The 22,830-nt window shown below is 40.7% G+C and overlaps 1 protein-coding gene across 10 annotated transcripts in view; it reads right to left on the bottom strand.

The window, feature by feature from the left end:
- Positions 1-22,830, bottom strand: part of ERBIN (erbb2 interacting protein) — a 224,729-nt gene that overhangs the window by 130,304 nt on the left and 71,595 nt on the right. For 9 of the 10 annotated variants that reach the window (XR_012158901.1, XR_012158902.1, XM_073344084.1 and 6 more), the window contains one exon: positions 14,065-14,118. The gene's annotated coding sequence lies outside the window, so the exon portion shown is untranslated. Of the gene's footprint in view, positions 1-5,866; positions 7,744-14,064; positions 14,119-22,830 lie in introns of those variants that run through there. The other variant, XM_073344091.1, reaches the window with a different exon arrangement.

Here is a 22,830-nt window from a genome sequence, read left to right as displayed (position 1 = left end):
AGTGCCTGAATTTCCATCTATCATAAAAGGGTGGAAAAGCAGCCTTTTGTAGATGGCAGGCTGTCAGAGTTCCTTACTAAATAATTAATACGACAACAAAACTCCAGCAGTATTACAATAGGGCTTTGTATAGTCATCTTTTTTGTCATTTAAATCAAAATAAAAAAGATAATCTCTTTGCCTAATCAGTGTACAGGGATTGGAATACAGAAAAGTAAAAATCCATTTATTCATGTCTGAATATTGGTGATATCATAGCAGAATTTTCAGATGCCTTCTTGATCTATTGTTAACTTCAAGCACACAGCCATCTATCCATTTCCTTGCCCTGTACTACAATGACCACCACCTTTCCTTCCCTAACTTTCTTGAAGTTATTTCCATCTATATGCCTCATGTGACTAAAGTACACAAACTTGCACCTGCTGATTTCTAATATTATAAATAAATAATATTGCCAACTAATATTTTGGGGAAAGGAGGGAGGCTCAGAACCAGGAGATTCGCAAGAACCTTTGCTGCCACCATCACATCTCAAAAGCTTAATTTTTCATCTTGTCAGCAGCATTTATTTTCCACAATTCACATCCACAAGTCACTATGGAAAAAATTAAGCTTTTCACCAGGCGAACCTTTGCACGTTTTGAGATGGCGTGGTTTTTCCAAACTTTTGTAAGCAACCTATTCCTAGTCTTCTTCTAATTTCTTTGGAACAGCCCCGCTGGTCGGATATGTAGGACCCTATCTACTACCTAGTTCGGCAACATGAGGTCTGCTTGCATTTTTGTTAATCCTGTCAATACCCATGCATTTTGATTTTTGCCATATTCAGTCCATATTCCTTACTAATTGTTTTTAATAGACTCCAACATTTGTTGCATTGCATCAGTCATTGTAGCAAAGAGCTACAGCATATCTGAGGGCAGTTAAGAGGCATCTACCAATAAAAACCCCAGATCCTTCCATTTTGTTACAGCCCTCCACAGCTTGTCTCATACCCTGCCCACACCTTGAAAAGGCTTCGGGACAGAGTACACCCTTGTCTCACACCCTGTCCAGTGAAAAAACACTCATTGCCACCTGTTCCTGTTCACACAGTGCTGTGTCTGATCGTGGTAGAGATTTAAAATTAATTCAATGAAATGCTTTGGAATCCCCATGTCTGCAAGTGTTCTCTGAAGATAGATATCATCCGATATAGCCAACACTTTTGCATAGTCAATGAAATAAGCAGAAATCAAGTCAGTGTTACGAAATCCTGTCTCTCCCTTCGCACATGCCCCCCAGCACAAGGAGCATCTCAGACATAGAATGGACTAGGCACAGCATAATGGGTTCCAGACATACACAACTGTCAAATGGTCCCTTAAACAGCTAGTGCAACTTAGAACTCCACTTATTTTAAGATACTTGGGTTATTCTCAGAAACTATAGTGATGGGACAATTTTAGCAGACAGATTAGTAAATAAAATACTAACATCAAAATACATTTAAAAATATTGATAACATTAACAAAATCAATAAAGTAGTTGTTGTGATGTTTGGCTGCATGTGTTTCCTCTGTGTGCCACCCCAGCCCTGCACAGACAGCTGGCACAGCAGACCTCGAGTGAACTGCCCAACGACCACAAGATTTGTTAAGGGATGAAGGCACCCGGCCAAGTTTGTTGTTGACAAAGCACAGTACTGGTATCCTGCAGACTCTACCGGACCATTAATACATGTATGCCCATAACAATGGACCAGCTCAGTGAACAGCAGGACTTTCCATTTTTCCCTAGGCCAGAATTCAGTTCCATTGCCCAATACAACTAGAATCACACAAGCGAGCTATTCCCGCCTCATGTCCCAAACCCCAGAAGGCCATACTGATCATGACTCCCAAGCAAAAGTGAGAATGTAGTGCTTACAACTTTTGGAGAGCAAGGGGAGTGAGTTCAGCATTTTAAGATTCGATTTCCATCATGAATACAAGGACAATGGTTACTGTGTGTGTTGTATCTACAGCTGTTGCCACTGTGGCCTTCAGGGTCTATCCCTCCACACTTGCAAAACGCCTGACCCAGATAAGAAGGAGAAAGAAGAGGACTCGGGATAACATGTCAGGAGATCCTACAAGCCAGTGGTGCACCAGGAAATGAGCACAGGGCCTGAAGGATCATCCTTGCAGACAGCATGGGCAAGGATAGAGCAGAGAGGATAAAGGCACAAAAAAAGGAGAGACACATGCAGTAAGAGATGCTTGCACATCTCAGAGAGCAAACAGAGATGCTGGATTCTCTGGTGGACCTGCAGGTTCAACAATCCTGTGCTTGCCTCCCTCTGCAGCCCATAGAGAACTCTATATTGGTACCACCCTAAAACATTCCACGTGGCATCAGGGGTCAGTGCACTACCCTTACTACTCCACCCAGGGGGACATTAAAGAAAACAACAGCTTCACATACACTGACCTGTGAAAGACATGATTGGCGTATTTATACCTGAAATGGAAATGACTGTTCTTTCCCTTTCATAAGTTGTTCCCTTAATCTATTAAGTTTTATTAAGTTCTAAGTGTTTTATTTAATTCACTGGTTCATGTTACAGAATAAAATTCTATTTTTTGAAATATAATGTATCTTTATTAGTTCACAACATATGCTGGATGGCAATGAGCAGGTCTGACAGCAATTTCCTCTTACTGCACTGTGTCACAGAACCTATAACATCATCATTCACAAACAATATTAATAGGTGCACTGACAATGCTATATTCCTACATATACAGCAATCACTAGAAGTCTCATTCTGGACCACAAAAGAGAAAGCCCAGGTAGAGCACAGTACAGCAACACAAATCACTCTGGCTCACTATTAAAATGGTCTTTCAAAACCTCCCTGAACTGTATAGCTCCAAGCCAAACTCTTCTTATAGCCCTGGTATCTGGTTGTTCAAATTCAGCAGACAGCCACTCCACCTCCACCCCGGCAGAATTTTTTCCCCGCTTTGCTTCACAGATATTATGCAGGACAGAGCAGACAGCTATAATCATTGGGATTTTTTTTCCCCTGAAGTCTAATCTTGTGAGTAAACAATGCCAGGGACCCTTCAAACGCCCAAAAGCACATTCAATTGTCATTCTGCATCTGTTCAGCCTGTAGCTGAATTGCCCCTTGGTGCTGTCGAGGTGAATGGTGTATGGCTTTATGAGCCAGGGGTAGGCTGGGTCTCCCAGGACCATTACTGGCATTTCAACATCCTCAATGGTAATCCTCCTGCCAGGAAATAAAGTCCCTGCTTACAGCTTTCTGAACAGTCTTGTGTTCTTAAAGATTCACGGGTCATGCACCTGCCCGGACCAGTCCACAGTGATGTCAGTAAAGCATGCCCAGCAATCCACCAGCACTTGCACTACCATAAAAAAATAGCCCTTTATGTTGATGTACTCTGTGGCAAGGTGGTCTGATGCTAAAATAGAGCTGTGTGAGCCATCTATTTCCCTAATGCAGATCAGAAACCCCATTGCTACAAAACCATCCACAATGTCCTGCACCTGGCCCAGAGTCACAGTCCTGCATAGTAGGATGTGATTAATTGCCCTGCATATTTGCCCCTAAGGTGGATTTCCTGATTCCAAAATGATTCCTGACTGACTGGTAGCAATCTGGCATTGTAAGTTTCCACATTGCAATTGCCAATCACTTCATGGTCAGTGCATCTCTAATTTTGGTGTCTCTACCCTGGAGGGCTTCGGCAAGTTCTGCACACAGATCCAGGAATGTGGCCTTCTGCATCCAAAAATTCTGCAGCCTCTGCTCATCATCCAAAACCTTCATAACAATGCAATCCCACCAGTCAGTGCTTGTTCCTCGGGCCCAGAACTGGTACTCCACCACCTTCAGCTGCTCTATGAATGCCACCAATAATCTTGAATCGTTTCTTTCAATCTAGCTTCCAAGGTATCGTCTTGTTCCCTGTGGGTCTTCTTACAGCTCCACAAACACTGCAGGATCAGGCACCTGAAGCTTACAATGCTCATGACAATAGTGCAGGGCTGTACAGGCTCCACGCTTCCGTCAGAGATGGCAGACGGCAAGGAAGGACTCATGAGTTTGTGGGTTTTTGTAAAGAAGGAATGCAATATTATGGTCTACAGATGAAATTATGGGCAAGAGAACACTATATTATGGGAAGTTGACTGTATGTGCCCAGTCACCCCTGTACAACTCATTTCAGCCTCATCAGGCATTGCAAGAACTTCCCAAGAGACCCTGCACTGGAAGGTGGTGATTTGGATAGTGGATACTATCCATGGAGCACTGCATTCTGCATCAATAAAAGTGCTCCTGGTGAGGATGTGCACTGCCAATAAAAAGGACCCAACTGCCATGCACACAAACGATTTAATAACTCCAGTGGCTGTATGCCAGCGTAACTTAGGTCAACATAACTTTGTAGTGTAGACATGGCCTCATCTCTCTTTCTTGAGTGATGACTAATTTAGTTCCTGTCATTTTGTATATATAAGTGGGATTATGTTTTCCGATGTGCACTACTTTACATTTATCAATGTTAAATTTCATCTGCCATTTTGCTGCCTGGTCACCCAGTTTAGTGAGATTCTTTTGTAATTCTTTGCAGTCAGCTTTGGACTTAACTATCTTGATTAATTAATAATTTAATTAATTAATTTAACTGTTTACCCCTTTTTCCAGATCGTTTATGAATATATGTTGAATAGCACTGGTCCCAATAAATATCCTTGTTGGACTCTGATATTTGCCTCTTCCCATTGTGAAAACTGACCATTTATTCCTACCTTTATTTCCATCTTTTAACCAGTTACTGATCCATGACAGGACCTTACTTCTTATCTCAGGACTGCCTACTTTGCTTAAGAGCCTTTGGTCAAGGACATAGTCAAAGGGTATCTCAAAGTCCAAGAACACTCGTTCACCCTTGTCCACATACTTGTTGACATCCTCAAATAATTCTAATACATTGGTGAGGCATGATTTCTCTTTACAAAAGCCATGTAGACTTTTCCCCAACATATCATGTTCATCCATGTGTCTGATAATTCTGTTCTTTACTAATAGTTTCAACCAATCTGCCTGGTAGTGAAGTTAATCCTCCTACCAGGCTGTAACTGCTAGGATTGCCTCCAGAGCCTTTTTTAAAGATCAGTGTTGCATTATCTACCCTCCAGTCATCTGATACAGAAGCTGATTTAAGGTTACATACCACAGTTATCAGAGTAGCAGCCGTGTTAGTCTGTATCCGCAAAAAAAAAAAAAGGGAGTACTTGTGGCACCTTAGAGACTAACAAATTTATTTGAGCATAAGCTTTCGTGAGCTTTAGCTCACTTCATCGGATCCATGATGAAGTGAGCTGTAGCTCACAAAAGCTTATGCTCAAATAAATTTATCTCTCAGGTACCACAAGTACTCCTTTTCTTCAGTTAGTTAGTTCACCACAGTTAGTAGTTCTGCAATTTAATTTGAGTTAGAACTCAACATTCAGAACTCTTGGGTACCTGCATATGGTCCTGGTGACTTATTACTGTTTAAATTGTTTCACAACTTCCTCTATTGACACCTCAATCTGGGACAATTCTCTTATTGCTGTTTTTTATTTGGTCTTTTAATTTGAGTCTCTATGGTGTTTTTAAATAGTCTCCATGAAGTGTTCAGGCATTTCACCCTTGTGGCTTATTTTAATTTCTGTTTAACTAGCTTCTTTATTTTTACGTAATTCCCCCTTTTTGAAGTTAAATGGTACTGTGGTGGGTTTCTTTGGTATGCCCCCCGACACAAAAAGATTTTATATTTAATTACATTACATTATAGTCATTATTACTGAGCGATTTAGCTATATTCACCTTTTGGACCAGGTCCTATTTTCCACATAGGACTAAAACAGGAATTGCCTCTTCCCTTGTAGGTTCCAGGACTAGCTGCTCCGAGCAGCAGTCATTTATGTTGTCAAAAATTTTCTCTGCATCCCTTTCTGAGGTGACATACAGATAGTTGAAATACTACCTTACTTCTGGGTTATCTATTTTTGAAAACTCTCTAATTTTCCTGAACATTTCACAATCACCATCATCCTCCTGTCAGGTGGTCGGTAGTATATTCCTACTGCTATACTCTTATTGTTCAAGCATGGAATTTCTAGCCATAGAGATTATATGGTACAGTTTGATTCATTTAAGATTTTTTACTTTATTTGACTCTATGCTTTCTTTCACACACAGTGCCACTCCTGCACCCAGCATGACTGACTCTGTCATTCCTATATATTTTATACTATAGTATTACCATGTCCCATTGATTATCCTCATTCCAACAAGTTTTCGTAATGATTATATCAGTATCCTCACTTAATGCCAGGCACTCTAGTTCACCCATCTTACTAGTTAGACTTTAGCATTTGTATATAATCACTAGTACATTTGATCAATATGTAAATGCCCACAGAGGCCCACAGGTCTGACATCTAACAGGATGAAAATCCTAAACTGAAGGAGGAGGTCATCTTCTGTCTAGATGCCAAGTTGTACATGCATCACATGACACAGCATTATGACACTAGCATGAGGCAATTTTTTTTTTATTCACTAAATTGTTCGCTGACCTATTTTTCGTTTCATGATGAAAATTCTAAATAGCTTCATTCTGATAACTTAACATTACAAAATTAACATTAAAGATTAAAGATTCAGTCTTTCCGTTTTAAGATTTGTGAGTTTTTAGTCAAATCTTACACGTATATCTAGCCTTCTTTATCAAGTTAGAAATAAAATATTAAGAGGGATGGTGTGTTACGCTTTCCTGCTTTAACACAAATGCATTTCACTAAAAATATAACCATACCAAGCCATAAATTTGTTGTAATGATTATTCCCTCTTTTGATAACTAGTTCAACAAATCAACAGCTTTTATTTATGATAATGTGTTCGTAAAAACCACACACAAACCAATCCCACCTCAAGCATCTTAGCAGGCACTTCTGAAATTTACCAAAATAAGTGTTAGGAAGGCTCTCTGGAACAATTATTATTTCTATTAGTTTTCATGATAATTAAGAAATACTTCAACTAGGAAATGAGTACACTTCATCTATTAATTAGGCCAAAATTACAAGTAAAATACCATTAGTTCTTCATTGTAAAATCAAATAACCATTTCTTGTTAATATGAGATGAAAAGCAGATACTTTTTTAGCAAACAACCTTATATTAAAACTAGGACTTTTTAAAAGCCACAATACGGTTTCCATGCAATCTCTACCTGCTGCATTATTGGGTTATATTTCGAGACAAAAACATTAACAGAGTAAAGGTTGAGAGCACATATCCGACAGTAATTTAAGTTAAAATATATTATAGGGTTGTTGTAATTATCCAAAAACAAGTATGTTATAAACTCATCAAATTCAGAGTTAAGGTAAAAACTTAAAAGAAATCCAAATTGTTCAAGTATAGAAATGTACAGATAAGGTACCCGAACAACCTTAAGTCTGACCTATAGTGAGACCATACAATAACCTTAAGATTGTGATTAAGGCATTTTAGTGTTTGGGGCCCCAAATTAGTTCAGTTTAATTTGATGGTCATTAGCTTTGTTTCTTCCCCAGTCTCCTCAAATTCCCATTACATGATCATTAGGCTACTGAAACAACCTTAACTGGTGGATGGGTGGTTATCATCTCACAGGTTTTTTTTTTTCCTAGAAAGGGCCATGGAAACTAGCTTCCACCTGGACAACCATCAAATTGTCAGACCAAAACGGTGTGTAATATCTCGTCTGAAGAATGGTCTCTCTCTACTGAGTATTGATAGTACTCCGATGAAGTAATAATGTTTTTAAATGTTTGACTTTAATCCACAGTATCTGGCTGAGTAGTAGGAGTGTTACTAAGCAAACAATGAAGATGGCCTATAAAAGTGGGCTAGAGTGTGACTTGGGCTGAGCAAGTGGGCAGAAGGATTAAGACCTCCCTAATCCCTTATGGTTCTTCCATTTGGATGTACACAAGTAAATGCTGTGCTCCTACTACCAGCACCCCCACAGCTGGGAGTAGGTGCAGGCTTAGTTTCACCTGCCATATATTATCCAGCTCAGCTGAGCCAGTACTGGGGGAGGGAGGAGAAGAGATAGTGGTAGTAATTTATACAGCAGCAAATGACAATCCTCGTGCAGCAAAAGAAGAATGCAGAGAACAGCAACACACTGTCCCTTGTAACTCAGGGCAGAGTGCATCTGCGATCACTAGCCCAAAGCAGTGTCTAATGCACAAATAAAGAAAGCAAAAAAACTCTTTCAATTGTAATTATCTTATGCATTATTTGAAACAATGGTAAGGAAAAATACTCAGACAAGTGTCTTTGAACACTAATTAAAAATACTGTCAGTTTAAATACAGTTATGACCACTGAGGTGTCAATATTAACTAGCATTTCCACAAACTAGAAAATCTTATTAAAACACTCAGAGTAAACAGAAGTAGCTGTCATATTGTTTGGAAGACATACCATAGAAGTTTGTCTACACGTTTGGTAGATACAAATAAGCAAATATTTCATTTAAATATTCTTTTTTATTTTTCAGTTGCAGACACTTTATATATCCTTACAACTTCAGGTGAAATTGGTATTTAATTTGACATCAGCCTAAAGATAGCTGACTTCCGTATTGTGGCTTTTCTATAAAATTTGGGCCACAAGCAGCAAAAAAAACCTATAATGTTAATCCATAATAATTAATTATATATTAATATTAATTGTCATATATATGTTATATTAATATATGCTAATCATATATATATATGATATGTATGAATCTATATATATATATATATAAAAAACATTTTAAATACTTTCAATGATCCTACATTAAACAGGGCAGCACTGAACTCTTATTTCCAAGATGCAAAAGTTTTGCAGATTTGGGGGCAAAGGTGAGGAAAAGCCCTGCAAATTGTCAAATAACCTCCATGCATCTACTGCCTCACATAAAAGCCTCACAGACAGCTGCAGCAGCACAGGAGCCAGCAAACAGAGCTGTAAACAGGGGAGTTTGAGTGGGCGTTTGTAAGGGGACTTTGGGGGGAAGACTAAGAGCCAGGAAAAGGAACCAACAGGCTAGTGAAGGGAGTGTGTGGTGCTTGCTGGGGGTTTGTTTTGCTGTGGGTGGCGGTGTTTTGGTTTGGTTTCCTGGACTAACAGGACCTCGGCAAGAAGGCTATGACAGATACAGAGGCAGCAGTGGTAGTGACCCAAGTAGTGGAAGACACAATGAAGATGACTGGATGTAGAAGCTGCGGCATGTACATGATCCTGGAGGGGGTACCTGAAAAGAGTTTTGTCTGCATGAAGTGCTACCTGATAGAGCTGATGGAAGAAAAGATCCGAGGACTGGAGATGCAGGTGGAAATTCTGGTTGAGTTTAGAAGGGGGGAGGGGGGTTGAGCGGATGATGGAGCAAAGGCGTGAGGAGGCTGACGGGAAAAGCTCATATTTGCAATGGGAAGCAGGACCAAAGAACTCTGAGGGGATGCTGCTATGTGAGGAAAGGGGACAGTGGAAGCATGTGACTAAGAGAACCAGGTAGAGGAAAAGACGGGCTAGTGAAAGAGAAATAGAGCTCAGGAACAGGTTTGCAGAGTTGGAAAATGAAGGGGCACAGTAGGGGTCATTAAAGGTGAGAGGGCAAGGAAGAAGAGAAGATCAGCTAGTCCTATAGGAAGGGAGCAAGAGTCAATGGAGATCACCCCAAATACGAGCCCCAGAAGGATACGGGATGGGTTGCAGAGGATTGCAAGGGACAACAGGAATCAGGAGGACTTGCAGCCAGAGGGAACAGGGGATAGACTGGAGAATCACACCATAACCGGGAAAAGGCAGGTCTACGTGATTGGGGACTCCTTACTGAGAAGGACAGACAGGCCTGTAACAAGAGCTGATCCAGAGAACAGAAGGGTGTGCTGTCTTCCGGGTGCTAAGATATGGGATGTGGACCTGTGGCTGAAGAGGATCCTAACAGGAGCAGGAAAGAATCCACTGACTGTCCTTCATGTGGGAAAAATGATATAGCTAGATTCTCACTGGAACGTATCAAGGGAGACTATGCCTGGCTGGGTAAGACACTTAAGGAAATCGAGGCTCCGGTGATCTTCAGTGGCATTCTCCCTGTTCCTAGAGAAGGGCAACAAAGGTGTGACAAGATTATGATGCTCAACAGATGGCTCAGGCAGTGGTGCTATAAGGAGGGCTTTGGGATGTATGGCCACTGGGAAGCATTCATGGACAGAGGACTGTTCTCTTGGCATAGACTTCACCTGAGTAAGGAGGGAAATAGACTTCTAGGATGGAGGATGGCACAACTGATCAAGAGAACTTTAAACTAGGAATTTGGGGGAGATGGTTGGGAGATGGCCAGGTAATCTCCACGCCAGATTTAACATTGAGAGGGAAGAAAACGAAGTAAGAAAGGATACAGCCAGGGGTAGCAGAATGGACATAAGGCGGAAGGGTAGTGTACATACCAGTCTAATAGGTGATACTGGCGGTAGAATGTCTGTGCCTAATCGGGTAAAGAATGTGAGGAAGCCAAACAGCAAAAATTAAGATGTTTGTACACTACTGAAGGGTATGTGCTATTTAGGAAAGACAGAAATAAAGGCAAAAGTGGTGGAGTAGCATTGTATATCAATGATGAGGTAGACTGAAAAGAAATAAGTGATGGAATGGATAAGACAGAGCCTGTCTGGGCAAAAAAATCACATTGGGGAAGAAAGCTACTAGAGCCTGGCATAGTGCTTGGGGTGTGCTACAAACCGCTGGGATCCGAGTTTGATATGGATAGAGACCTCTTTAATGTTTTTAATGAAGTAAATACTAATGGGAATTGTGTGATCATGGGAGACTAACTTCACAGATATAGACTGGAGGACAAGTGCTAGTAATAATAATAGGGCTCAGATTTTCCTGGATGTGATAGCTGATGGAGTCCTTCATCAAGTAGTTGCTGAACCGACTAGAGGGAATGCCATTTTAGATTTGGTTGTGGTGAATAGTGAGGACATCATAGAAGAAATGGTTGTAGGGGACAACCTAGGTTCAAGCGATCATGAGCTAATTCAGTTCAAACTAAATGGAAGGATAAACAAAAATAGATCTGTGACTAGGGTTTTTGATTTAAAAAGGGCTAACTTTAAAAAAAAAATAAGGAAATTAGTTAGGGAAGTGGATTGGACTGAAGAACTTGTGGATCTAAAGGCAGAGGAGGCCTGGAATTACTTCAAGTCAAAGTTGCAGAAACTATCAGAAGCCTGCATCCCAAGAAAGGAGAAAAAATTCATAGGCAGGAGTTGTAGACCAAGCTGGATGAGCAAGCATCTCAGAGAGGTGATTAAGAAAAAGCAGAAAGCCTACAAGGAGTGGAAGATTGGAAGGATTAGCAAGGAAAGCTACCTTACTGAGGTCAGAACATGTAGGGATAAAGTGAGAAAGGCCAAAAGCCATGTAGAGTTAGACCTTGCAAAGGGAATTAAAACCAACAGTAAAAGGTTCCATAGCCATATAAATAAGAAGAAAACAAAGAAAGAAGTAGTGAGACCACTAAACAATGAGGATGGAGTGGAGGTTAAGGATAATCTAGGCCTGACCCAATATCTAAACATACTTTGCCTCAGTCTTTAATGAGGCTAATGAGGAGCTTAGGGATAACAGTAGGACGACAAACGGGAAGGAGGATATGGAGGTAGATATTACCACATCCAAGGTAAAAGCCAAACTGGAACAGCTTAATGGGACTAAATCGGGGGGCCGAGATATTCTTTATCCAAGAATATTAAAGGAACTGGCACATGAAATTGCAAGCCCATTAGCAAAAATTTGTAATGAATCTGTAAACTCAGGGGTTGTACTGTATGACTGGAGAATTGCTAACATAGTTCCTATTTTTAAGAAAGGGGATAAAAGTGATCCGGGTAACTACAGGCCTGTTAGTTTGACATCCTTAGTATGCAAGGTCTGGGAAAAAATTTTGAAAGAGAAAGTAGTTAAGGACATTGAGGTCAGTGGTAATTGGGACAAAATACAACATGGTTTTACAAAAGGTAGATCGTGTCAAACCAAACAGATTTTTTAGACAAAGGAAACACAGTGGATCTAATTTACCTCGAAATCAGTAAGGTATTTGATATGGTTCCACGTGGGGAACTATTAGCTAAATCAGAAAAGATGGGGATCAATATGAAAATTGAAAGGTGAATAAGGAACTGGTTAAAGGGGAGACTACAACGGGTCACACTGAAAGGTGACCTGTCAGGCTGCAAGGAGGTTACCAGCGGAGTTCCTCAGGGATCGGTTTTGGGACCAATCTTATTTAATCTTTTTATTACTGACCTTGGCACAAAAAGCGGGCATGTGCTAATAAAGTCTGCGGATGACACAAAGCTGGGAGGTATTGCCAATACAGAGAAGGACTGGGATATCATACAGGAAGATCTGGATGACCTTGTACACTGGAGTAATAGTAACAGGATGAAATTTAAGAGTGAAAAGTGCAAGGTCATGCATTTAGGGATTAACAACAAGAGTTTTTGTTATAAACTGGGGATGCATCACTTGGAAGTAACAGAGGAGGAGAACGACCTCAGAGTATTGGTTCATCACAGTATGACTATCAGCTGCCAATGTGATATGGCCCTGAAAAAAAAGCTAATGCGGTCTTGGGCTGCATCAGGCGAGGTATTTCCAGTAGAGATAAGGAAGTGTTAGTACCTTTATACAAGGCATTGGTGAGTCCTTATCTGGAATATTGTGTGCAGTTCTGGTCTCCCATGTTTAAGAAGGATGAATTCAAACTGGTACAGGTACAGAGAAGGGCTACTTGGATGATCAGAGGAATGGAAAACCTGTCTTATGAAAGGAAACTCAAAGAGCATGGCTTGTTTAGCCTAGCCAAAGGAAGGCTGAGAGGAGATAGGATTGCTCTCTATAAATATATCAGAGGGATAAATACCACAGAGGAAGAAGAATTATTTAAGCTCAGTACCAATATGGACACAAGAACAAATGGATATAAACTGGCCATCAGGAAGTTTATACTTGAAATTAGACGAAGGTTTCTAACCATTAGAGGAGTGAAGTTCTAGAACAGCCTTCCAAGGGAAGCAGTGTGGGCAAAAGACATATCTGGCTTCAAGACTAAGCTTGATACGTTTATGGAGGAGATGGGATAGCCTAATTCTGGCAAGTAATTGATCTTCAACTATTAGCAATAGATATCCCATCACAGGCCATTGGGCATGTTAGATGGAGTGGGAGCTGAGTTACTACAGAGAATTCTTCCCTGGGTGTCTGGCTGGTGAGTCTTGCTCACATGCTCAGAGTTTAGCTGATTGCAATATTTGGGGTCGGGAAGGAATTTTCCTCCAGGACAGACTGGCAGAGACCCCGGGCGTTTTTCACCTTCCTCTGCAGCATGGGGCATGGGCCACTTGCTGGAGGATTCTCTGCACCTTGAAGTCTTTAAACCATGATTTGAGGACTTCAATAGCTCAGACACAGGTTAGGGATTTGTTACAGGAGTGGGTGGGTGAGATTCTGTGGCCTGCATTGTGCAGGAGGTCAGACTAGACGATCATAATGGTCTCTTCTGACCTTAAAGTCTATGATTCTAAAATATTTTTATGATCCAGAAACCATCTTTCAAACATTTATTAAAAATATTGTGAGCTTTACAATGGACAGTTAAATTCTAGGGCTGGCATTTTCCCCTTAGTTCCCTGTATATCCTCCTTTCACATAGACAGTAACACATAAATGTGCTTAAACTAGCTTGAAAACATGCATCCTTCAATTGGCTCTCACAGCAGATATTTTTAACCTTAAAATTTGGCATCAGTTCTCATTGGAAAATATTTTAGAACAACAACATAGGACTGATGTAGCATAAAGTCTTAAAATACATTAATTTAGTCAATCCTGTTTGAGAATTGAAAGTGTGTTTAAATATTTTAACAAACATACTGTTGGTTCAAAAGAAAAAAAACAACATGATACTTACCACTGTGTTATGTTTTTTCCCCTACTGCTTCCCTGAGCTTTCAAAGCCAACATTCTGTGAAAAGAAAAGAGACAAAAAATTTACTTAATGTTCTGCATAATTCGATATAATGTTCTTTTACATGTATTAGATCAGAGGTTCTCAAACTGTGGTCCGTAGACCACCAGTGGTCTGCGAGTTCCATTCAGGTGGTCTGCAGATAGTTCCCTTTAAGGTGCGCCCCTGGGAAGCCACACACAAGAGAATGAAGGGCCACCCACCTAATTAGTGAAGCCGTGCAGGCATGGCTCCACTAATTAGGTTCCTGGACCCTGGAGCAGATGCACATGTAAGGTGAGGTGGTGGCCTTGGAGGGAATAGGGGATAAGTAGGACGGGCCAGTGGACTTCCCCCAGCTCCAGGGCTGCGGCTGCCGGGGAGAGACCCACCTCTCCCCCCATGCCTCCTTCCCCGCCCCAGCTCGGGGGCTGCCACAGCAGGGGAGAGAGGGCACATCCATCGCATTAGAAAGGTCAGACTACTGATATTAAAATATGAGTTGTGTGCTTTTATTTGTAGAACAAAAAACGTTAATTAAGTTTATTTTATATAGCGCTTTTATCCAAAGCGCTTTACAATAGTTAGCTAACAGTACAAACAACATTTGGAAAGATCATTAAGTGGTCCGCCTAGACCCTCAGCAATTTTCAAGTGGTCTGCAGGAGAAAAAAAAAAGTTTGAGAATCACTGTATTAGATATTTTACTTTGCATTCAGGTCATTTTAAAAAAGTCAGCTTCATTTTTAAAAAGTTGTGCTGATTGCTGAAGAACTGAGGGAACTTGAAAGGTTTTTCAGAAACAGTAGCCAAAAAGTATCCCTACAGTAAAGGGCAACATCACTTTCTCCTCTACTTTAATTTTGAGTTAGGATTATTTCTACACTGTTTCTTCTATAATCCTTACCTATCATTTTTGGAATACTTAGCAAGTACCAATCCCAATATAAAAAAAGTTGAGAATTCATGATAATGATGTTGAAAGACATCTATCCTAATAAACTGAATATCAGCAACATTCTCTCCATATGATTCTGAAGAAATCTATTTGAGAAGCTAAACATAAGAACTAGAAATTAATGGAGCATGACAAGATTGCACTTCACCGATGAATTTAACAACAACTTAATTTTCTACCAGCTGCCTTCTCAGCAAATGCTGGACAAGGCACATTAGATAGTTTGTTGTTTTTTTTAATTGGACGAACAGTTTGTAATAAGTAAGCTTTTGAACCAAAAATTGTCCCATAGGTGAAAGACATCTCTTTTTCAAATGAATTTGTGCATATTTTAAATTATTTGCTGCCCCAATAAAAAGGGCAATTTTATCTACAACAGGAATGAGCGTAGTACAATTGCCTCTAAAGATCAATCTACCTTGTCTACTTTTTCCTTTAGATATTAGTGTTGTCAGCTAAAAACATTTTCTGCAGCTGACAACAATTATGCACAAAGGAGTTCGAGTTGGTTGCAGTATCCTTTGAAGTAAATACACGTTATGTAGATAAGAGAGTATATTTGGACCGGACAGCAACTTTATACCAATACAGAGGAGTAAGATTTTACTTACTTCAATTTTAGTCTAAAACATTCCACACCAAATATTACCCATCTGAAGCTCCGGCACCCTTAGCATACAATTAAAAATAATACCATGGACATTTTGGCATTACTGCCTAAGCGTCTAAATAATTCAAAGTCAGCCACCCAAAAAAAATCACAAGATTGCCTTAGAACTCATGACATTATAAAAATATTTTCTGAGTTCTTTTGTCTTCTGATTTTTGAGCCTCCGTGGTTTACAGTTTCAAACTTTACTCAAACAGCCATGAAGGCCAGAAACTATATTTTTTTAATAAAGAAAATGAAAGTGAGCTGAAACTCTCACAGGCAGACAGGCTGGTCCTTGCGTACAGACAGCCCCCAACCTAAAGCAAATACTCACCAGCAACTACTCACCACACAACAAAAACACCAACCCAGGAACCAAACCCTGCAACAAACCCTGGTGCCAACTCTGTCCCATATCTATTCAAGGGACACCATTGTAGGATCTAACCTACATCAGCCACGCCATCAGGGGCTCGTTCACCTGCACATCTACCAATGTGATATACGCCATCATGTGCCAGCAATGCCCCTCCTGCCATGTACATTGGCCAAACCAGACACCCTCTATGCAAAAGAATAAATGGACACAAATCTGACATCAGGAATTATAACATTCAACATAACATTTCACAGAAAGTGTTCTGAGGAAAAATTTGACGAATGGTTGTTAAAGGCTGGTATAGTTGGGGAGAGCCTTATCAGCTTGACTGCATACAATATGATATAGACTAAATTTAAAATTGAAGGTAAGTAGCTTGTTTACCAGTAGGAGAACACTTGAGTCTCCCTAGTCACTCAATAACAGACTTAAAAGTGGCAATTCTTCAACAACAAAAACTTTAAAAACAGACTCCAGTGTGAAACTGCAGAACTTGAATTAATTTGCAAACTGGACACCATCACATTAGTTCTGAATAAAGACTGGGAGTGGTTGGGTCATTACAAAACCTAAACCTAATTTCCTCCATAATAATTTCCCCCTACTGTTACTCACACCTTTTTGTCAACTGTTTGAAACGGGCACTCATTACCACTTCAAAAGTTATTTTTCCTCCCTTGGTATCCTACTGTTAATTGAATTGTCTCGTTAGACTGAGCTCACACTTGGTAAGGCTCCCATCTTTTCGTGTATTTATACCTGATCCTGTATTTTCCACTCTATGCATCTGATGAAGTGGGTTCTAGCCCATGAAGCTTATGCCCAAATAAATTTGTTAGCCTTTAAGGTGCCAGAAGGACTCCTCGTTGTTTTTGCTGAAATTCTCATGTAATCAGATGACTGCAGGAGCTGGGGTTTAACCAAAATAAACACGAAACATCATGAGCTGGTAAAACAGTACATAGAAGTTAGTGAACAAATCACCTAATACCATATTTCTCCTTCTGCCTTACACTTCCACATATCATCCAGTCATCAGATTAACCTGGTTTTAAACCCAACTGTCCTCACCATGCTATCATGCCACACAGAAATCCCCCCTGCTCCCCCAACCACCTGAGCCCTTCACCAACACCCACTCAAGCATATGAGCTTTGAGAACTCCCCACAAGGGCAAAAAAATTGGGCTATTTCAGAACAGGGTGGGAGAAGAAAGAATTCCAAAGGAAGCTAGCCTTCATGTAGGACACTCTGCCAGTAGTGCCCGCTCTTTTATACCAAATGGGATACAGGCTGAGTATCCCCGCTGATCTCAACTGCAACAGTAAATACTCTAACTTCTTACAAGCAGCAGCAGCACATTAACTAACTCTATTTGAACACAGTGGTAAGATGGAAAAACAAGAGATGGAATATGAAAATCCATTTTTCTCTGTACACAAGTAAGTTATTTATCAGTCCTTGCTCAGCTCCTGCTTTCATACAAGCCACCAGCCAGGCATAAAAATATTGTAAAATTTCAGAACTTGAAAAATTCACTCACCTACCTGCCTGTCCAAAGTAGGAGTGGTGAACCAGCATTCCTCAGACTTTTATACCAGGAAGGATCAAGTTGATAATGAGCACAACAGAGTGGGCACTACTTCTCGTTCAACTTCCTGAACCATTGCTAATGGCGCACAAAGCCCTAATCCCAACACACAAATATTTGGTGTTTTTCTTCAAGCCCCAACTTCTGGATTCTGGAAGCCACATGAGAAACCCAACTTACATTTTAAAAAAAGTTTCTAATTATCACGGCCATAGAGAAAGACTGAAAATGTATTCTTTAAAAAGCTTAAAAATCAGAAGGGGAAAAAAATTACTTTAAAAAATTCATGATTTTGAAGAAAATCTTAGCTCTCTGTTTCAAGTACGAATCTTTCTGGCAGTTAATTCTTTTTACTCCAACATCATCTATATTTGATGTAAAATTGCCACTTGTCCATGTTTTCCCTTCTTTGAGATAGCTTTCCCAGAAAATCTGTAAGAGTGTTCAGTTCAGACTGCCAGCTGTCCAGTTTCATGGGCTCAGGATCATCTCAGATGTGATGGAGTTTTTGTACTTCAGAGGTGGCAAGTGGCAACTCTAATTTGATAAAACATCAACTCTATTTTTCTGTCAACCTAGTGCTGTGTACACCAGTGGTTACATCAGCTTAGCTACAGTGCTGAGGGGTGTGGATATTTCAGATTCCAGAGTGACATAGCTGGGTCAACCTAACTTTTTAGTGTAAGCCTGGCATATCTTACTCTCAATTTTAAAAAAAGTCACACCCTATTCTCCATTCAACTGTGGAGACCTTTAAGATCTTTTTATTATAATCCCCAGTTGAAATTTAGAAATAAAATTCTTGGTTGCCATTTTGACCATTTCACCCACTCTTCCCATCTGCTCTACTGGTGCCTTCTCCAGCACATCAAAAACAAGCTACTTACCTTCAATTTTAAATTTAGTCCCACTATATCTATCATATTGTATGCAGTCAAGCTGATAATGCTCTCCCCAACTATACCAAGCTTTAACAACCATTTGTCAAATTTTTCCTCAAAGTACTTCCTGGGGAAGAGGTCTGTCCAGTGAATCTAACATTTCTCAACCCTGTTGAACTATATGTGTATACATATGTCACCATAATCCAGAAAGTTGGATCGTGTAACAACTAGAACAGGTCAAAAGTCTTTCTAAGAAGTTTTTATTTTGTTAAAAAATTTGCTCTTTCCCCATCATCCTGATCTGGAAAGTTTTGGGGGGTGAGGGGGTGTATTTTATTTTTTTCAATGGAACCTCAGATGGTAATTTTTCATTTTTCTTTCCATTTCTCCAGGTTCTCCTTTCCCTTCACTTTTTCAATGGAAAAATGGGGCAAAAATAAAGGGAAGAGAAAGGGGAAATACCCAACAACCTATAAAAACCCCAACTTTTTCTAGATGAAAAATTTTCCATTAAAAACTTTAAATAAATGAAAAAACAGGTTTTTAAATTTGCAGAAAAAGTTAGTTTTAAATAAAGTCTTACCATTTTTTTTGGTTAGCTCTAGTAACAATTATTGTGTGTCACATTGAATACCAAGTAGTAACCTCTTTCCTGAACCTGACCTGGTCCTGTTTCAGTGTCTGTGTCATCAACTCAGCCAAAGAATGCAACCATCTTTTTGGTCATGCTCAAACTTTAGTGTTGGCACAAATACTGAATAAAATCTGTAGCTTAGCGATAGGTATGGATAACCTGGGCCTTCCCATTCTTATAAAAAAAAAAAAAACACACCACACCACACACACACCTATTTAGCAAACCTTACAACTTCCTTTAAAAGTTACACTGTTGGCTGGAATTCTTCATTTATGTACTCAGTCCAAAAGCAAAATTATTTTTTTAAACTTCCAAGGAACTGTTTAGCTGTTTTTGAGTTTGCTAATTCATTTTTAATAATACCTGTCATCACAGTGAGTAGTATGACAGATCTATAGCTGCTATGTAATAACTTAACAATATTTCACGTTCTGTTCGTCTGACTATTATGTGGTTTACTGTATGCATATATTGAGTGACTTCATAGCAAGACTGTCAGAAAATGCAGGCAGGGAAGAGGCCAACTCAGATAATCACCTCAGCAAACACCCATGACTCTCTTCACCAGAACATTGCTACACCGACTGCTGCTGAGCCACCCAAACCAGCTTATCTAGGCTCAGAAAACAGAGGAGAGCAACAAGACTTGAGACTAGATAAAAAGACTCACTCATATACAGAAACGAAAAAGGAATGTGAACCTAGATTCCAGAGTTTGGGGATAAGATGACATACCAGGGTCCCCATTAAGAGTATGGTGATACTCTAGGTGAAAGACACACATATAGGCCTTTTGTTGCTTTAAAAACCTTTTCTCTTAAGTTAGGCTTTGTTCCTACTGTTAAGAAAAAACAATTCTTTATTTAAAAGGACTGTCTGGGGTCACTGTATCCATGACTGTTCACAAGCTTCCAATGGAAAGAACCACAGGTACATGAACCCAATTGGACCTCCTAGGGTAAGCAAAGTTGGTCCACAGCATACTGTAGCCCAGGACCCTTCAAAAAGTGGAAGAATTAGGCGATTTCACCCCAGCAAAGATAAAGCACAAGGCCTAATACCTATGGGGATGCACTCATATATCAGAAAATGTGCAGCTGACCTGTAACCATCACAAATAGATGTCTGATTATACAATATAAATTAGAGATACTGTTCTCAAAAACAAATTGAAAATCCAATTCTCAAACTTTGAACAAAAAGAAGCATGTCACATCATTCCCTGAAGGGTGTTAGACTGGCCAGTTGGATCAAGAAGGAGAATCAATTCCAAAAACGGGAGCACTCAAATATGACCAGGACCCACCGTTGGGGCACTCCGCTTGATACTGGCTGCCAACTAGACATGGAGCCATTGATCACTACCCGTTGAGCCTGACGATCTAGCCAGCTTTCTATCCACTTTATAGTCCATTTATCCAGCCCATACTACTTTAACTTGCTGGCAAGAATATTGTTGGAGATCATATCAAAAGCTTTGCTAAAGTCAAGGAACACCACATCCATTGCTTTCACCTCATCCACAGTGCCAGTTATCTTGTCACAGAAGGCAATTAGGTTAGTCAGCCATGACTTGCCCTTGGTGAATCCATGCTGACTGTTCCTGATCACTTTCCTCTCCTCTAAGTGCTTCAAAATGGATTCCTTGAGGCTCTGCTCCATGATTTTTCCAGGGACTGAGGTGAGACTGACTGGCCTGTAGTTCCCCAGATCCTCTTCCTCCCCCCCCCCCTTTTTTTTTTTTATAAAAAAAGACTGGTACTACATTAGCCTTTTTCCAGTCATCCGGGACCTCCCCTGATCTCCATAAGTTTTCAAAGGTAATGGCCAATGGCTCTGCAATCACATCCGCCAACTGCTTTAGCACTCTCTGATGCAGTGCATCCGGCCCCCATGGACTTGTGCTCATCCAGCTTTTCTAAATAATTCTGAACCACTTTTCTCCTCAGAGGGCTGGTCACCTCCTCCTGTACTGCCCAGTGCAGTAGCCTGGGAGCTGACCTTGTTTGTGAAGACAGGGGCAAAAAAAAAAAAAAGCATTGAGTACATTAGCTTTTTCCAGATCCTCTGTCACTAGGGTTGCCTCCCCCATTCAGTGTGAGGCCCACACTCTCCTGGACTTTCTTCTTGTTGCTAACATACCTGAAGAAACCCTTCTTGTTACTCTTAACATCCCTTGATAGCTGCAACTCCAAGTGTGATTTGGCCTTCCTGATTTCACTCCTGCATGCCTGAGCAATATTTTTATACTCCTCCCTAGTCATTTGTCCAATCTTCCACTTCTTGTAAGCTTCTTTTTTGTGTTTAAGATCAGTAAGGATTTCACTGTTAAGCCAAGCAGGTCGCCTGCCATATTTACGATTCTTTCTACACATCGGGATGGTTTGTTCCTGCAACCTCAATAAGGATTCTTTAAAATACAGCCAGCTCTCCTGGACTCCTTTCCCTCTCTTGTTATTCTCCCCGGGGATCCTGCCCATCAGTTCCCTGAGGTTGTCAAAGTCTGCTTTTCTGAAGTCCAGGGTCCATATTCTGCTGCTCTCCTTTCTTCCCTGTGTCAGGATCCTGAACTCGACCATCTCGTGGTCACTGCTTCCCAGGTTCCCATCCGCTTTCGCTTCCCCTACTAATTCTTCCCGGTTTGTGAGAAGCAGCTCAAAAAGAGCTCTGCCCCTAGTTGGTTCCTCCAACACCTGCACCAGGAAATGGTCTCCTACACTTTCCAAAAACTTCCTGGATTGTCCATGCACCGGTGTATTGCTCTCCCAGCAGATATCGGCGTGATTGAAGTCCCCCATTAGAACCAGGACCTGTGAGCTAGTAACTTCTGTTCTGAAGAAAGCCTTGTCCACCTCATCCCCTGGTCTGGTGGTCTATGGCAGACTCCCACCACGACATCACCCTTGTTGATCACACTTCTAAACTTAATCCAGAGACTCTCAGGTTTTTCTCCAGTTTCATACTGGAGCTCTGAGCAGTCATACTGCTCTCTTACATACAATGCAACTCCCCCACCTTTTCTGCCTTGCCTGTCCTTCCTGAACAGTTTATATCTATCCATGACAGTACTCCAGTCATGAGAGTTATCCCACCAAGTCTCCGTGATTCCAATCACATCATAATTCTTTGACTGTGCCAGGACTTACAGTTCTCCCTGCTCGTTTCCCAGGCTTCTTGCATTTGTGTATAGGCACTTAAGATAACTCACTGATTGTCCTGCTTTCTCAGGTTTTGTTGAATATCTTCATTAATGATCTGGAGGATGGCATGGATTGCACTCTCAGCAAGTTTGCAGATGACACTAAACTGGGAGGAGCTGTAGATATGCTGGAGGGTAGGGATTGGATACAGAGGGACCTAGACAAATTAGAGGATTGGGCCAAAAGAAATCTGATGAGGTTCAGCAAGGACAAGTGCAGAGTCCTGCACTTAGGACGGAAGAATCCCATGCACCGCTACAGACTAGGGACCAAATGGCTAGGCAGCAGTTCTGCAGAAAAGGACCTAAAGGTTACAGTGGACAAGAAGCTGGATATGAGTCAACAGTGTGCCCTTGTTGCCAAGAAGGCTAACGGCATTTTGGGATGTATAAGTAGTGGCACTGCCAGCAGATCAAGGCACGTGATCGT

This window comes from Lepidochelys kempii, chromosome 5, assembly GCF_965140265.1.
Source record: "Lepidochelys kempii isolate rLepKem1 chromosome 5, rLepKem1.hap2, whole genome shotgun sequence".
Taxonomy (NCBI): domain Eukaryota; kingdom Metazoa; phylum Chordata; order Testudines; family Cheloniidae; genus Lepidochelys; species Lepidochelys kempii.
Note: the sequence above shows the minus strand (reverse complement) of the source record. Positions and strands in the feature narration are given on the sequence as shown.